Here is a 15,535-nt window from a genome sequence, read left to right as displayed (position 1 = left end):
TTGAATGAATTAAATAATGCAAATAATATACAACTGTTACTTATCTTTAATAATAACGATTACGGTTTCTAAAATAATGACAGCTTAAGGGGGGACTGAACACCTTAACAAAAAAAAATATATATGTAAAAAAATTATGGTCTTTCAACTTGAAAGTTTCAAGTTTTGTTTAAAATATAGGTAGAGATATATTATGAACCCGAGAACTTGCTACGTTTTGACGTAATAAAGTTATGACGTCATAATTTTTTTTTGACGTAATCAAATACGTACGTCGTATTTTTTGTACTACAGACTTCTGCTTTTTCATGTTAACTTATATATCCTATAAACACTTTCACGTTTTTTTTTAATTCGCTATACGACGTGAGATATAGGTGTCGTAAGTATGGTCACTTACGTCACCCCTTTTTTCCGCGTTTTTTTTTTCCCACTTAGATGGAGCCCGTCGCTCTGTTTTTCAAGATATAAAAAAACAGGCGTGGAAATAAAGATATACCTATTATACACTACCAGAAGCATTTTCAGGCTGCTACATTTGATAAAAAAAAATTTTTGCATATTTTTAATTGCAAATATTTGTGATTTTGAGATACGAGCGTTTAAAGTTTTCAGCATTGTAATCTCTGTTATTTATAGCGCGACTTTTATTATATTCACACACATTAATATATAATGTATATTGAATAAGTTAACAGTAAATATTTTCATATATATACATATCTACTATATATATTATATCAAAATGTATTTGTTACTCGCCAAGCGGTCCTTTTCATAATTGAAGATTTTGCGCTTTTACTAGTGTAAAACCTCACTGCTGGGGTGTCATCACTTTGTCAAATCATTGCAGAGTGGTTTATTTTTACCAGCAATGAGCGCTTTTCCTCTGCTCAATGACAAAGCTTACCAACAAGGTGTTTGGTCCTACACAGGCCCGTATGTTTCTCCTTCGCCAGCTATTTTCTCTTCCTCCTCCAGAATTTCCCTCATCTTCTTCTCTTCATTTGGAAGAAAGCCCTTTGTCAGCTGTGTTGTCAGGTGTGGTGGTATTTGGTGGTGGAGCGGTGATGTCCCTCCTCCAAGCCTCTCACACCTTGCCCTCCTTCTAGCACAACTTTCATTCCACTTTTGGCTCAATTTTTTCATCTTTTCCTTGGTTTTCCTCTTCATCGTGATGCAGTTGATGATTGGACATCTAGTAAGTGTAGTAATGTCCAGGAAATAAGGCAAACAGCGGCACAGGAACACAATATCGCCACAGTCAGTTAGGTGTTTATGCATCAATCTACTCTGATGTTTGATGGGTAACTTAGGCTTGAAGCGTGCTGTGCACACCACACGGAAGAGGAAGTCACGCTGATGCCAGACGTACAAAAATATAGCCATTTCATGGAATTAGACAAGCAAAAACAAGACATATTTATAGATATTTAGGGCCTATTCTTATGTGAGCCATTAAATTGACATGCCTCCTGGGCCCTTTAAACTCCCTCCATTACGCTGGAGAGGAAAAAGTCGTTCATACGAAAATTTCATGATTCAAGGTGTTCAGTCCCCCGATTGTGAGTAAGGATGGTTAGACGACACAAAATTTGGTTAATTCATCAACTCCGTTAAAAAGAATGCATAATACATATAATGTAAATACGTTCATTGAATTGCCTAGCGACCGAGCCTCCATTTTTTCCCCTTGTCGGTTTTTAGCCAAAATAAAGTGTACAAAGTGCGTCATCTGACTGCATTAAATCAAGAGATTATCACGGACACTGCAATGGTTATTAAAGGAACAATTGCGTGATGGAAGAAAATAACTTCCATGCCTTATGGAACCTTCCCCTTTATTATGGCGTCCACCAAGCAATCTCCTTCATATCTAACATCCCTTTACTTGGGGAGTGTGTGTGCGTGCGTGCGTGCGTGTGGGTATGTGTGTTTACCTAATTGTATCATACAGAAAAGCACAACGCTCTCAAGGTACCGTCTCTGACTCTCCAATAAGTGTGTGATATTATATATATATATATATATATATATATATATATATATATATATATATATATATATATATATATATATATATATCATTCACGCATAACCGGTTGGATGGCGCAGTGGTAGTGATCTGAACTGCTATCACAGCGGTCCAGTTTCAAATCCCGCCCAGGGATGAAATAATTTGAGTATCGCTGCAAGTCGTTACTCCAACTCTAGTGGGCGGGGAGTTGTGTGTGTGTGTGTGTGTGTGTGTGTGTGTGTGTGTGTGTGTGTGTGTGTGTGTGTGTGTAAGGTCACAGTATTACCCATAGATCGGTCATACGAACTCTGAGCTCTCTTCCGGGAGGGAAATAGCTGTCGATCACGAGTCCAACGCGTGATCCAATAGTGAATCACACACGTGTATGTGTGGGTGTGTATGCGTTCGTGCGTGTGCAAGATGAGTAGCCGCGGCACGTGGCGGATGTCCGCTGGCGCGTGATGGTGCGGTTAGCGAGGGGAGCTCCGACGTCCCCTTCCATCGTCACGTAAGTCTCAGCCATTTCGTCTCTACTTTCGCGCCTCCATCGTCTCACCTCTCGTCGTTCCAAGACAGCCGCAATTAAAATTTAACTGGTGTATTCACAGATATACTAGGTACTTTGGCTTCTATGGACCAACAAGAACCAGCGGAAAGGAAACACGTACACTTCGTCTTCTGGAGACCAAAGGTCCTCCTAATCAGCTTTAAGTCTCTCTCTCTCTCTCTCTCTCTCTCTCTCTCTAACACACACACACACACACACACACACACACACACACACACACACACACACACAAAGCTAGGTAAAATACATACGCCCAAACTATTCAAGGATTTAAGATCAAACTGGATACTTTAAGATACAAAAGCGGGGCACTACAAACATAGCTCTCTTCCCGTAAAATACAACAACGTAAATACACAAACGTGCCAGTGTAGCAGGCGACTACTTGGTTGATGTTTCAGTTCGGCGAAGAACAGGATGCCGCTCTCCCCAGGCACTCCCGGCCGGCCAGGTCGCTCGTTCGCGTGCAGCAGGTGGGCAGGTCAACGGCTTTAACGGCTGCAACAGTCACGGACCCAAACACTCCGTCTTGCTCCGGTTTTCGTGCGTGAACACTGCATGACACCCCCCACCCCCACACCCCCGCATCGACCCCACCCAGTGAAGACATCTATCATCGACGATGACGGTTGACTTCTCCATTACCGTTTACGCAACGCCCGCGGTCCGTGGCGCGTTGGTTTCCGCCTCCGTCACGGCAAAGGCATGGGTTCGCTTCCCAACGGCAAGTGGTGGCTGGCACTCGACCTGGATGTCCGACGAGGACCCCTGGTTTGGCCTCTCATTAGATCACAAGAATGAAGGAGACTGCAAGAGACCTTAATGCCTACACTAGGCAGTTCCATGTCCATGACCAACTGTCATCCCCCCCCATAAAGTTGTCTAACCGTTTCATAAAACCACCGATAGTTTCAGCTCTCACTACACGGTTACTAAGTCTATTTCACCTCCAAATCATTCGGACGAAAGGAAGTCCTACGAATGAAAGGTGCAGCCGAAATGTGATCTAGTCCAGTTCCTAGAGTATAGTAGTTTCTTAGCGACTCTAAGCTGCTACACCCCAAGCCCACCCCAATCTCTCCTCAACCGAATCCTGACGACATCCAGACACTAAACCCTTTGAACTGGTAACGCTCGCCACTTACGGATATTAATGGCTCTTGCCGAGATCGAGACCACGACTATATCGGTCGGGACCCCGAGGAGGTCTCCGTAGTCTTGCCCTAAAGGCGTTATCACACTGGGCTATTTTACCTCCGACTGTTGCAGCAGAGTTGCAGCCCGTAACTATCGGGATGAAATCTGATATGCCGGAAGGACGTAACTTTCCTCCTGCATATCAAACGACATTCTAAGAATTTTTGTTGAGAAAACAAAATAGTACGCCATAGTGATTTTACGGCGGAAAAAAGAGCTGGAGATGGGCGGTGCCGCCGATTAATTGGAGGTCGTTGGAGAAATAGCTCAATGTGATAGCCCCCCCTATGAGGACCAAAACCGTCTTGAGCAGCGGTTCCCAGCCTTTTCTGGCTTGAGGCACCCTTGCCAAGCCTTTCACAAGTCCCCGGCACCCTTATCAGAAAATCTAAATTCTAGTTCGTCAGTATTTTGTTGATTCAACATCAGTGTAACCAGATTTTATCCCTGGATAGTATGAGAAGACTCATCTTTACACTGATGCTGCTTTGATGAACAAAAATGGAAGACAGAGTCGGTAATATGAAAATTATTTTTGCCCTGAATTTTGGCGGCACCCTTAGTTGATTTCACGGCACTCTTTGGTGCCGCGGCACACCGGTTGGGAACCACTGGTCCTGAGGGTCTGCTCTACTTGACCCAGTGACACTCTTGCTCAGGATGAAGCTCACTAGTTGATCACCCGGGCGTGGGCGCATCAACGTCCTTTCCTTCTTCTCCCAACCTCCTTCAACCTCCTCCTCCTCCTCCTCCTCTTCTTCCTCCTCCTCCTCCGAGAGTCTCGTTCTAACAACACCAACATCTGCACAAGTCGTCCCGGCGCCCATCAACCGAACCAAACGGTGAAGTGCCCCCCTCTCTTTCTCTCTCTCTCTCTCTCTCTCTCTCACACACACACACACACACACACACACACACATACACACACAAACTGAATGAGGAAATAGTGAGTGCAAAAACTATACAAGTATTTAAGATCAAACTGGATGCTGAAAGATACAAAAGCGGGTAACTACGAGCATAGCTTTCTTCCCGTAAAATACAACTAGGTAAATATGCACACACACACACACACACACACACACACACACACACACACACACACACACACACATTTGAAATATCGCTTTCTTTGTTGCCAAGAAGCCTTGCATCCCCTCGCCCCCATCGAGTTACGAGGCACATTCCGAAGAAATCCCCTCGATCAACGAGTCCTCTGAGGTCGCACGCGCTCTCTCAAGGATCTTGGGGGTCGGACAAGATCTTCCCTGGAGACGAATCAAATCTCCGCAGGAATGAAAATCTGCCAGCTTCTGGCTCTTCTTCATCACCTCCTCCTCCTCCTTTCCCTGTGCCAGACTAGACAATGAATGCAAAGATTGGAAGTCCTCGATCATCAGAAACATAATCACACAGCTATGGACGGCGGGCACTTCCACAAGCTGCATTTGAAGAAGAAGATGAAGAAGAAAAAAGAAGGCGAAGAAGAAGAAAAAGAAAAAGAAGAAGAAGAAAAAGAAGAAGAAGAAGAAGAAGAAGAAGAAGAAGAAGAAGAAGAAGAAGAAGAAGAAGAAGAAGAAGAAGGGAAGAAGAAGAAGAAGAAGAAGAAGAAGAAGAAGAAGAAGAAGAAGAAGAAGAAGAAGAAGAAGAAGAAGAAGAAGAAGAAGATAAGAAGAAGAATAAGAAGAAGAAAAAAGAAGGCGAAGAAGAAGAAAAAGAAAAAGAAGAAGAAGAAAAAGAAAGTGTACGAGTAAGAAGTGTAAGAAGAAGAAGAAGAAGAAGAAGAAAGAAGATGAAGAGGGCGAAGAAGAAGAAGAAGAAGACGAAGAAGAAGAAGGCGAACAGGAAGAAGAAAGAAGAAGGCGAAGAAGAAGAAAAAGAAGAAGAAGAAAGAAGTGTACGAGTAAGAAGAAGTGTAAGAAGAACAATAACAACAACAACAACAACAACAACAACAAAGAAAATAATTTAGCGGAAGCGCAATTACAAAGAATCTGCATCAGCTGAATACAAGGAGTAATTACATGTGTTTATATGACTCACCTTGGCCTTGGATCCTTTTGTCTGTGTGTGTGTGTGTGTGTGTGTGTGTGTGTGTGTGTGTGTGTGTGTGTGTACACGCGTGTGTGTGTGTGTATGTGCACGCATGTGTACTTTTCACGCAAACTTAGAAATGGGCACACTGTCCACATCCATTACTCGTAGATATCATCAACAACTACCTTACAAGGAAGTCCTGAGGGCGGTTCTCCCAATATGGTCGCCCCTCCACCTACCTCCCTCTCTCTCTCTCTAAAAAAAAAATCTGGGGCATTCACACTAATTAGACATCGAAATCCAACTAGCAACATGGTCTAGAATTCTAGATCTATTAAGACCGTGACCAATCGTTAAGTGGTAAAAGCGATGTTTACTTGTTTCCCACAGCAGCAAACAGCATCTCCTCCACCGTTAATTGTTCTTTTTTTCCAACGAAATTCCTACTCTTAACCACGTCATGCGGTTTTATCATCTTGTTCTTGTTCTCTTGTATTTATCTCGTTTTATATATTTTTTTGTTCTTAAGATAATTTTTAAAAAATAACGACTTTAATTTTAATTCGTGAGAAGACCGATGTTGAAAGAGGCGACGAAAACGTTTCACACGTATCGATTTTTTGCCGTGCGCCGTCCACGACACGACGTCGAACTCTCAAATAACCACGAGTGTCTATGGACGCTCTCACACGTCACAACGACGACCACATATGAAAACGTCCATAGACACCCATGGTTCTTTGAGTGCACGACGTCGTGTCGTGGACGGCGCACGGCCAAAAGTCGGTACGTGTGAATCGAGCCTTAGTGTCATCGTTGTTGTCGTCTAAAGTCCCAAAACGTAGCGCGTGACACGTCTTCATGTGAAAACTGACGTAAATTCATCACTGAATAAAAATGTCTGGTATCCATTAACTGGGCTACCACCAGTTTTGGGGCTGTAGCCCCCCCCCTCTCCCCACCACCACCACCTCCAGTCCCTGGCAACTTCCAAGGACCCCTTAAGAAACCCCTGGGGCCCTCGACTGAAAATCATTCCCGTAAATAATGACTTAGTTTCTCACACCATTGACCGGAAGAATTGAGACCTCAAGACAATGGAACTCGTTCGCCACTGCGTTCTCCCTCCCCCTCCCCCGCACCTCCTTCCCTTCCCCAGCTACCATTAACAAGATGAACAAGACATTGTGAACACCTGGTACGAAGTTGGGTTTTCTTTTAACACAAATTCTCGTCGAAGGGAACTGTAGCCGATGGAGGTAGTGTCTTGGTCACAAAAATTCCAAGTCCAAAGAGTTAATGGTCAACAGAAGTCTATTGTGCCTCGTGGATCACAAAGACTTTTGGACTATTCGGTGAGTGTCGGCTCTTCGCCAACCAAAAACCTTGTGACCACGAGATGCTAACTGCCGAAATTGAGAATCCAGATCACTGTTGAGTAATTCTGTGCACTCGGCCGCACGAGCCATCAACCCAGGGCTGCAGCAATTGCCGTCTTCAACACGGTGACTCTGAACAGTCTTTGTTTTGGCTAAGATCAGACGATTCTCATCACCCTTGTGGGTGGACTCGAGGGGGGGGGGAGGAGGGGACGGGGGTCGAAACGGATCACCAGTCCCTCACCCCTCGACAAGCTGAATAAAACGACGCGTCCTTTGTGAGAATAACATTCCTACACGAGTTGATGCCGCGATGAAGGGTCGAAAGATTCCACAGACGTCTGGCGACACGCTGGTCGAGGAAGTGGGGGGAGAGGAGAAGGGAGGGGGAGGGGGAGGGGGGGAAGGAGTCTTCTGCAATGCACCCTCCGATGGAACTGCCCCCAACCTGTGTACCGGACGGCACCTCGCACACCGAGGGCAAGAACTGGAGGGACGGGAGGGGACACTCATACACGTGCGAACTGATTTATATTTAAGATTTCACTCTGGCTAATTTCGAGTCGATGGGCCGGGCGATTTCATTCAGCTTGGAAAGTGATTACTGACATCCCTACGGACTAGTCACGGAATATTCTTTATGCATGTGGAGATTCGTCTCAGGGAAACTAGCGTTGTTACTGCCGACAAAACATTTTAACATTTATTCCTCTATTATATAACAGTTGCTCCAGTACCAACAAAGGTGACGGGGGCGTCTCAAGGGGAAGAGTGTATATCAGTCCCCTTGCAGCTACTGACGGAGGAGGAGGAAGAGGAGGAGGAGGAGGAGGAGGAAGAGGAGAAGGAGGAAGAGGAAGAGGAGGAGGAGGAAGAGGAGGAGGAGGAGGAGGAGGAAGAAGAGGATCTGTAGCAGTGAGTTGTCGAGTGACAGAAGGCAAGCCGAGCGGCACCAGGCCCGCAACCGACGACGACGACGACGACAACGACGACGACGACGACGACAACGACGACGACGACCGCGCAAGCAACGCCATCTACGCGGTGCAAAGACGAAATTGCGATGATGAATGGCAGAAGAGATGTCAAGGGAGGTGGAGGGGGGGAGGGGAAAAAGGAGTGGGGTGGTCCGGCCAAATTACTGGACGGTGGAGAAATATGAACAGAGATTAGAAGCCCCGTCTGGAGGAGCAGGTTGAGGGGCAGGAGAAGACGAAGGAGAGGAGAGAAGAGGGGAGGAAGAGAGGGCGGAGAGGAGAGGGGGGAAGGAGAAGAGAGGAAAGGAGGAGGGTACCAAGAGGGGCAGAGTAAGAATATGATTAAGGAGGAGGGTAATTTTAAGGAAGGGGAAGAGTGCCACAGGAAACGAGCAAGGAGGAGAGCGAGGTGAAACTGCCCTTGTAGGGCAATGAAGAGGGTGGAGGGGGAGGGAAAGGTGGAGGGAGAGGCAAAGGTGGAGGGGGAGATGGAGGGGGAAGGGGAGGTGGAGGTGCAGGGGGAGGGGAAGGTGGTGGGGAGGGGAAGGTGCAGGGGGAGGGGAAGGTGGTGGGGAGGGGAAGGTGCAGGGGGAGGGGAAGGAGAATGTGGAGGGGGAGGTGGAGGGGAAGTGGAGATGATATAGAGTAGTCTGAGCTCGGATAAACGAGAAAACGCGGGGCCGGTGAAAAACGAGAGGGCGGAAGAGAAGAGAAGGAGGAAGGAAAAGAGATGAGAGAAGGAGGAGGAGAGGAGGGGGAAGGGGGTAAGGGAGAGGGAGGAAGATAATGAAAGAGGGAAAGAAGAAGAGGGAGGGAAAGGAATAAGGAGGGAAAGGAGGAGAGGGAGGGAAAGAAGGAGAGGGAGGGAAAGAAGAGGGAGAGAAAGGAGAGAGAGGGAGGGAAAGATGAAGAGGGAGGGAAAGGAGAGAGAGGGAAAGGATAGGAAGGGAAAGGGTGACGTGAAGGATGAATTCAGGTGGAAGGCGAAGGATGAGGACGGGAGGACGGCGGGCGGAGGCTGGCGTCCGCAGTTCAAGGCTGAGGTTGGCGAAGAACGATAAAAGGCTTCGAGTTTCACCACAACCACAACCCCCGCGCCACGACGACGACGACGACGATGACCACCACCACCTAGTCCACCACTACCACTACCACTACCACTACGATGACCCGGTCATCTGCTGCACCTCCTCATTCCGGACAACCGCCACCTGCATCACCTCCTCTTCCTCCTCCTCCTCCTCCACGACAGTGGTCGTCGTCGTCGTTACTTGCAGACTCCTCCTCCTCAACTTGGTGACTCAACGAACGGAATTTTATCGAGTCCATAAGACTCTATTCTGCTCAGGGACGAGGAGGAGGAGAAGAAGAAGAAGAAGAAGAAGAAGAAGAAGAAGAAAAGAGGTAAAAGAAGAAGAAAAAGAAGAAGAAGATGATGATGATGATGATGATGATGAAGGACAACAACAACACTATACTGAAAGTGTTCACTATGGCTCTGCCGTTCGGGTCCTGTCTTCTCTTGCCTTCCTCCCCTTAGCATGCGGCCACCCTCTTCCGCCTCCCAGCCGCCGGAGAGGCGGCGGCGGCTGGCAGGGCTGCGGCCGCCGAAGTTAGACCACGACACTGTTCTTCGGCTCTCCCTCGAGCACCGTTCTCTCTCCAATAGACGAGGTGCTACTCCAGCTGTCATGAGCGTTACTCCAGCTGTCACAAGAAGGTAAACTCTGGTTCACCACTAGTTACTACTAACTACGTTCCTCCACCTCTTCCTTAAGCTTTCCATCCACTTGTCAAGGGAACAAGAAAGGGTACCTCCTAGTAATGGTGTTAGTGTGGGTAGCGGGTGGTTGTGGTAGTGGTGGGCCTGCGAGCCGAACGTCGGAGGGAATCAACTCCCCCAACTGTTCGTCTTCAAACCCCATCACCCCACCTCACTTCCATACAGAGGAGCAGCCCTGAGGGCTGGTATTCGGTCTCTGACCTAATATCTCCAACCAGCTTCAGCTGATCTTAACTCACTCTCTCTCTTTCTCTCTTTAATGGGGAGAGTTGACAACCGGAACTGCTCACTGTAACACAGATTCTCTACAATACAACAGTGACATCCAACTTTTCGTCTCGGAGAGATCTACTGGAGGACCCGAGGACTGATGCTGGTTCATGTGGTGCTGCGGGGTTTCCAGCTCATATAACGTGAAGTAACAATCATGAACACCCCCCTCCCCCTTCGACACAGTTAAGAGGAAAAAGAAAAAGAGGGGGACGATGAAGAAGAAAACGAAGAAGATGAAGAAGGCGTAGAAGAAGAAGATTAATAACAAGAAAACGAAGAAAAAGACGAAGTCGGAGAAGAAAAAAGATAAAGAAGATGAAGAAAAAGAAGACGAAAAAGAAGATGAAGAAGAAAAAGAAGACGAAAAAGATTAAAGAAAAAACGTACAAGAAGATTAATAACAAGACGAAGAAAAACACAAAATCGGAGAAGACGAAGATGAAGAAAAAAGATGAAGATGATGATGAAGAAAAAGAAGACGAAGAAGATGAAGAAGAAGACGAAGAAGAAGAGAAAGACGAAGAAGATGAAGAAGAGGAAGAGGACTTCCGGAGCCGTTGCACGAAATTTGACCCATTTAGATTTTTTTTTTCTCTCGCACAAGACGAGTGTAAGTGGAATACTGGCAATCTTAATCTGATTAAACCCAACACGTGTTCAGCTCCCCAGGGAAGTGCGACCTCGAGGGGCTGGCACTTAATCCTCAGACCGGGTCAGTGAGTCACTTTTCCTTATGGTCCCGCCTGGATACTGTTGGCGGTTTCCTGGAGGCCGCGGGTCTTCTGCGAGAGAGACCAGGGGCAACGGAGTGATGGGTTGTGGTTGAGTTTCCACCTCAAACACTTCCGTGCAGGGGAGTTCTTTATCATTTTTATTCTGGCTACCGCCACGCTATTCTATACAATTGTATATTGCTCTCTCGGTAGCAAAGGCCTTACGAGAATGAATTGATAATTTAATTAATAAAATAAATAAAAACAAGGAAAGTTGGCAAAGTGCCGAAGGTTCAATCTAATCAACGTCCATCCAAGCCTGTTTTCTTGCTTACTCGCTTCCGCCACAGATAACCCCCCCCCCTCGTATCATGTATCTAATGACACAGGATCAAACCAGAGAGCCAGTGGAGCGGGATAAGGGCGGGAGGGGGGGGTGGGGGGGAGTGGAAGAGCCGTGCCCTTGGCGGAAAGAAAAAACCCCGAAGTTTTTATTTTTTCATCTTCTTTCCTTTTTTTTTTTCTTTCTTTTTTTTTCTTTCGTGGTTTGCGTGGCTGATACCCGCCCTAACCTTATCCTTGCCGGTGGTCTGGAACAGTTCACGTGAACGCAGGAGACGGTTATGGCCACGGTATGATGACAATGAAGTGATGGTACCCGGAGGAAGCCGAGATCGCTTCCAAAGTGTCCACGGCGATCGGCGGTTTCAGCCATTCCACCGCAGATCAGGACTTGTGTCCTGGTTGTCTCCAGGTGATTTTATTCACCCGAAGGAACCCACCCCGACCACGCTACACAACGAAAGTCGCTGTTACCAAAAATGTACATCAATTCCAGATGCCGCCAGGCCATCTGATTTAGCTGAAGGTAACCCGATGGATGCACTTTCAACTTCAACAACGTATCTCTTTTGTCTGCTGCCACATCTCGCCTTTGTCACTTTTTTGGCGCAATATCGACCCTAAGGAAAGAAACGCTGGTTATCACCGACGAGATACTACAAAGGTTAACCTCTGGTTAACCCTCTCAGTGCTCCTCGGGGCTTTAAACCACGAGAGAAGCCCTTGGCGAACGGGCTAGTTTCAAGCCCATTACTGCTAAACCCTCATCGAGATGGGCTAACGACCCTTTTGTCGCCCTCCGACTGACGTCATACTATTAAGTTCCCCGGTAGACCCCCCTCCATCCCCTCCCCCGTCTCCCCCCACCACCCCGGGGAAGCGAGACGATTCGCCTAAATTTCTAGGAATTAGAGTGCAACTTAGTCTAAGCTCCCCCCCCCCAACACTCCTCCCCCCACTCCCACCACGAAAGTAGTCATTCCTCTTCGTCTTCATCTTCTTCCTCCTCCTCCTCCTCGACCTCGTCGCCTCCTCCTTCTCCTCCTCCTCCAACTCTGCAACCTCCACCCTGCTCCTTAGTCAAGGCCAAGAGAAAGATCGACTTCATCTCGAGGAAGCGGGAAGACAACACACACACAAACACACACATCCACACACACATACACACACACACAAACACACACATCCACACTCACATACACACACACACACACAAACTTAAGCGCATGCACACACACACAAACAGGCTTGCTCTTGTCGTGGTATCGCCCTGGCCTACTAACTTGGCAGTCTTGAGATCGGTCCCGGCACAGAACTCTGTGCGTGTGTGTGTGTAAAGTCACAGCATTACCCATAGATCGGGAGCACATACGAGCTCTGAGCTCTCAACCGGTAGGGCAACAGCTGTCAATCCCGAGTCCAGCACGTGGTCCGAGCCCGCAGGGAGCGCCATCTCACGAGGTGAGTGTCAGGGCTTGATCCATGTCTCCCTGCACCAAACGATGTAAATATAGCTTTGCAGAATATCTATTTCTGTATATATTTAGCTTTTATTTCATCTACATCGTTCCTGGTCAAGTGTTCAAGTCTTAAGGGCCATTCAAACGGTCAAACCCGGTTTGTCAAACGAGTGTTTGAAGTGATGCTTGACCGTGTGAATGGGGTATTTGGTTGTCAAACACGTTTGTCAGACTTGTTTGAGAACCCCATTCACACGGTCAAACAACATTTCAAACACGTTTGACAAACCGGGTTTCACCATTTAAATGGCCTTCTAGCTACAACGTCCAATTAATTGGCTCAGGCAATCGCTAAACAACTTTCTTCAGCTTTAGAGAGTTCTTCCCAAGCCCCATAGTTACGAGGCAATGGCTGCACATCTGTCTTTATTGTGATTTGAAAATTATAACTTTAGTCTCGCTCCCATGATACTTTATTTCCTTTGCGTGACCTCTAGACGTTGGCGGACTCGTAAAAAAAAAATAAAAAAAAAACTAATAATAATAATATATATATATATATATATATATATATATATATATATATATATATAATAGTAATAATAATAATTTGAAAAAAATCTGAAAAATCCTTTGGAAAAAAAAATGGCAATTACATCAAGTCCTTAAACGCCTTAAACTCTCTCTCTCCTTCCCTTCAAGGCCGTTCCCCTTTTGCAACGAAGAGAAAACCTCAAAATTTCTTAAAACGAGGTAAATGTCACGAGGTGGGTGTCAACTCTTAACCCAAGGTAACCTACTTCGGTGATCATGTCCTGGCTTAGGGGCAAACAATGTTTTTGTAGACCTACAGAAGGAGGTTATGTGTGTGTGTGGGGGGGGGGGACTCCGGTCTGAAGAGAACCTTTACTGATCGTGACCCCCTTCCCCTCCCCCCCCCCAGCCGGGAGTCATCGTCTGTTCAGTTGACGTCGTTAACCAGAAGAAAATAGATTAAGTGCGTCGCCGACGGCACTTCACTCGTGCTCTCTCTCTTCCGGCGACCGCGTACTCCGCCACAGCGAGCGAGGCGCAGCCGCTGTCACGTGGAAATCCACAAAGATGACGTGAGAGCCAGAACCTGTGGTGATCATAAGAGTCTGTTTTGAGCTTTCGCCAAGTGCTCCTCATAAGCTCCTCTATTCTCGATTCCGCCAGTCGATTTCATTCAGTTGAACCTGACCCCTTTGGTAGCATTACGTTAGGTCTTAAATTGTGACACTGGCAAATTTCCAATTAGCTTCCGCTATCAGGAGGCTAGGACGGTGCCTTTTACAGAGGACTTTGTAGCGTGGAACTGAATGAACCATGCCCTTGGTCCAACTCGCTGGCGGCAAGACTCGTACTGCCGTCATCTCGAACCTCCGCCACAAGGAGCGACGCTCTATCTCGTTCGGCCTACGAGTTATATTTCCACAAAGTTTCATATATATATATATATATATATATATATACTTTTTCACGTTTCGTTTTACATTCAGCGTGGACCAGCGATGGTAAAAAAGACTTGTAGAAGCTTAATTTGGTGTTGCTAGATAGTGCTTGAAAGAAATTCTCACACCTCAAAATACATTACCACTACACTTAAGAAATAGTTCTCATTTACAGTGGTATTTCAGTGATAGTGGCGTATTCAATGGTAGTATTAGTGGTGGTATTCTAGTGGCAGTGACCTATTTAAAGGTAATGGTGTGTATCTAGTGGTAATATTTTGGTATTTAATAGTGATTTAAGAATACTATGTGGTGTGGAAGTGGAGTAACAGATGGTGGAGGGGAAGGGGGGAGAAGGCAAGATGGTGGAGGATGGTGGTGGTGGTGATGTTGGTGTTAATGGTGATAGTGATGATGGTGATGGTGAAGTGATGATGATGGCGGAGATGTGATGATGGTGGTAACGGAGTGATGCTGATTGGAACAGTGATAGTGGTGGCAGTTGATGGCAGTTGGTGGCAGAGCAATAAAAGCAGATAGCGTTGTCAGTGATGGCCATCGGGGTGAAAGTTGACTGGCCTGGGCGAACAATGGTCTAGATTAAAGTGGCTGAAGTGACCAAGGCCAGCAGCAAGAACCCCCCCCCCCCACACACACACTCCACCCCACCCCCAGTAGGGGAAGGGAGGAGTAGTGTCAAGGATCGTAACGGTGCAATTTGCCAATTAAGAAGACAACAAATCTTGGGAATGTAAGGATAAAATGTTGCAAACCGGTTGAGTGGCGACTGTGTTGATTAGCTCTCTCTCTCTCTCTCTCTCTCTCTCTCTCTCTCTGTGTGTGTGTGTGTGTGTGTGTGTGTGTGTGTGTGTGTGTGTGTGTGTGTGTGTACCGTCACATCATTACCCATGGGTCGGTCTATATACGAGCTCTGAGCTCTCATCTGAAAGGGTAACAGCTGTCGATCACCACATGATCCAACACCGCTGTGAACCACACACACACACACACACACACAATATATATATATATATATATATATATATATATATAATATATATATATATATTGAACAAAGCGGGTACAAATACACGGCGCCGACTGCAAGGGTGGTGGAATTCGAGAAAGAAAAATAATAACAATAACAATAATATTATGTTGGACTTCTGGTCGTAGTAGTACAAACTTCAACAAATATACACGATTAATTAAGAATTATAACTGCGCTACACATTATGGCAACGAAAAGCGAGTCAAGTTAATCGTCTTTCACAACACCGAGAACGGCAAAAAGAACGGGTCACTGTATCTGCCTGA

At 46.4% G+C, this 15,535-nt stretch overlaps 1 protein-coding gene across 3 annotated transcripts in view; it reads right to left on the bottom strand.

The window, feature by feature from the left end:
- Window positions 1–15,535, bottom strand: part of sn (fascin domain-containing protein singed) — a 242,543-nt gene that overhangs the window by 6,963 nt on the left and 220,045 nt on the right. The gene's annotated exons all lie outside the window — the stretch shown is intronic.

The sequence above is a fragment of the Oratosquilla oratoria genome, chromosome 5, assembly GCF_046742065.1.
Source record: "Oratosquilla oratoria isolate Oo_2021 chromosome 5, ASM4674206v1, whole genome shotgun sequence".
NCBI lineage: Eukaryota > Metazoa > Arthropoda > Malacostraca > Stomatopoda > Squillidae > Oratosquilla > Oratosquilla oratoria.
This window is presented reverse-complemented; position numbering and strand designations above follow the sequence as displayed.